The sequence below is a fragment of the Palaemon carinicauda genome, chromosome 30 (genome assembly GCF_036898095.1).
Source record: "Palaemon carinicauda isolate YSFRI2023 chromosome 30, ASM3689809v2, whole genome shotgun sequence".
Taxonomy (NCBI): domain Eukaryota; kingdom Metazoa; phylum Arthropoda; class Malacostraca; order Decapoda; family Palaemonidae; genus Palaemon; species Palaemon carinicauda.
In genome coordinates, this window is record NC_090754.1 from 85,155,941 (window position 1) to 85,159,231 (window position 3,291).

Consider the following 3,291-nt stretch of genomic DNA (forward strand, 5'->3'; position numbering starts at 1 on the left):
GAGTTGGAAGACCCAGGCCTACAGGGAGATGATGAAGGGAAAAATATCAATTTAAAACCTCAAGATAGAGACAACTGGTGAAATCTAACCAAAGCCCTTTGCGTCAATAGTCGTAGGAGGAGAAGGATGATTATAAGAATAGGGAATACCTTCAGCAGTGTCCCATTGAGTATTTTAGGTCATTAGTACTCCTTACTTGTGAAATTGTCTGGATTTAAATGTTTCTCATTTGAAAGGCACCTGATGTAAATTTATTATATATGAAATGCACTATTTATTCCACTTTGAAGATTATCATATGAATTTTTAACCACTGTGAAAGGTGTTACAGTACAACATTGATTATTCCAGTTGGCAGGTTGGGCAAACTTTTGTCAATTCTAATGCTTGAAGTGTACATTAATTTTGTTATTATGCTTATTGCATTTTATGTATCGAATGATAAATGATGAAAAGATTGTTCTCATAGCTTTACATGTAGCATGTTACTGGATTTGTTTTGTTTAGCTTAAAAAAAGTATCCTTTTTTTTTCTTTTCTTTTTTTTTTACAGAAAAATGTTTATTGCCTATCTTTGAATATCATAGTGTACAGTATTTAAGATGCCCTTTCCCTAACAAGTCTCACTTTGAATTATCACTTCTCTGTATGCAAGTTTGATAACCAAGTATGTTTTTTATAAGTAGATAGTTATTTGTAAGTTTGATTTATCCACTTAATACATAATTGATTAGAAGGTTTTCTAAAAAGTTTCTCACACTACAGTACTGTATCTATAAAAATTATAATGTGATATGCCTGTAGTACAATTTCACACCAGCACAAGAGTGGTTTGATCTAAAGAAACAACAATTAGCACTATTTTTTACCTAAGATCTAACTTCTCACACGATATCAGAAATCTTTGGGTTGAATGTTAAAGTCTAGAGGTTTGATATTAAACCTTAGGTTAGTATGCAATTATTGCAAATTATTTGATAAAGGGGAAAGATATGAATGTCCATTGATCACCATTAGCCCTTCTAATTATTTTGTCCTATGATTGATAATATAGATTAATTTTCCATACCATTGTTAGTGACAATATTTAAATTGCTTTGCCTTGCTATTATTGTCAGTGTGTGATTTAGGTGATCTTACTCATCCCTAATCAGTGACTAGTTATTTTAATTATTTTGCCCCACCATTGTCATTAAATTGTACTTTTCCTTAGAAATTATACAATACAGTATTTCTTGGTAATTCCGATCATTCAGTCAAGCAACTCCTGTCCTGATAATTAGTTATACTTCTTTTTTGTGTGTAAATTTACTTTTCTTTGATTAGTTATATTTTTACGATCTCCCAATCTCTTGCCAAAAATACTTTTAATAGTCTTAAGTTTGTTTGGCGAGCTCACAATAGATTCTAAGATGGCATATTTAAAAGAAATTTTATAGTATTACCAAGATTCAAAATGTATTATCTGTTTATATAAGGTGGGGCTCTTAGAAGTCATGACCTTGATATCTTTTTTTTACTAGAGTATATGATCTCAGATTAAAGGGGGCCATACTGACTCTGATATTGGGTAGGATGGAAGGCAACCAATCTTTTCAGATGAAAGATTTTCATGTTTATAATGTTGCTGAATGGTACTGTATATTTTTACACTATGTTTTGATTTACTTTAGAAAAAGTTACATGAGTAGATATTGATTTATTCAGCTTTTAAGGTTTAGTATTGTCTGATGTTTCTTCATCTTTTTCATCTTGATATTCTGTGGCTTACTGTTTGTCAGTGCCTTTTCTTTAATGTTTTCACAAACAGATTTTTTCCATTATTTTTATCAACAAAAATTGATGAAATACTGTATAATAGAATGTATATGCTGACAAGGGAAAGTTTCTCACATGATATCATGTTTAAATTTTGTCTATATTATAAGCTCAGATTAATCTTTTGAAGAAGTTACCTCCGCTTAAGGTACCAAATGATTGAGGCTAATGGAATAACAATTAGTTCAATGACTTGTAAAATATCAGTGGCATATGTGTTGCCCCTTAGATTTAAAAACCCTTTATGGGAGGGGCATAGGTTATAAGCCAGCCAATATTTAAGGGTTGAAAGTTCAAAGACATTGTTTTATGCTACAATGAAACAGCCTTTCTTTAATTTGTTTTCTGATTGCACACTGAAATGTTAAAAGCAAATAAAAAGTGTGGCTTATAATTTTGTATCAAAAGCCTTTTTATTGTTTTAGTCTGGTTGTCTTCCAGGCTTTTGTTATTTCAATTAATCTTACCTTATAGTCATCATGCTACTATCATCATAGCTCCTGGCTTCTCAATCTCTAAATAAAAAAGCTTTTGACAAAGGAAAACCCTATTTTGTACCCTACAGTGAATTCAATACGAAATAATATGCCATAGAAGTATTGTCTGCCTTGCACTTGGCCCAGTGTATGAACTTGCAAGGCACAGACTCATTGTTCATAAGGGAAACCCACAGATTCAGGCTCCATAGAACCCTTCATAGCACCTCCAATGCTAAATTCATTTGCTGACAACAGGTCGCCTCTCTGTGAACCATTACCAATACTGAAAACAATGTTTACTCGAAAGAATGCAGTATCTGTTAATTCCCACTTTCTTTCAGGAGTCTAAGGAGGTGGGAAGGTCTTATGAACCACAGCAACTCCCTAAAAAGGTGTGAGGCTGCTATGTGGTTCCCAAGGACTAATACTAGTGCATAAAACAAAAGTAGATAATTGCATCGCAAGGGTTAAGTGACTTTAACCAAGTAAACGTACAGTTCATGCTTACATATGCGAAAGGAGAAGACTAACAAACCAGCCACTCAGCTTGTGGGATAAAACCCTCGAGAAGGAGCTAGATGATCGTCATGAAACCTCTGCTGAGGATCCTTCTCTTATACTGTACTTGATTTCCCTCCATATGTGTGGCACACAAACTTGATGTACCTCTTGGATTTGTTTCAGATAATTTCTTATAAACACCCTATGCCCAAACAAACCCATAAATTCTGGATCTTCTGAAATTATGTATTGACAAAAATTTCCAAAGAGGAAGCATTTTTCTCGTATCCTGAGTTTTAGGGGCTAAGAGAAGATCAGCTTTTATCACTGTGGAGTTGATGAGAACACAGTTACCCAATGAAGAAAGGGACTTCTCGGGTCTGGTATTTTGAAATGGACTTTTGGATGACAGATCTTCGCAGATACAATTGCAGGGTAAATACCGTAGAGAAGTTACCACAATTAGGCTGTAAAGTCGATATATAGAGAGGGTC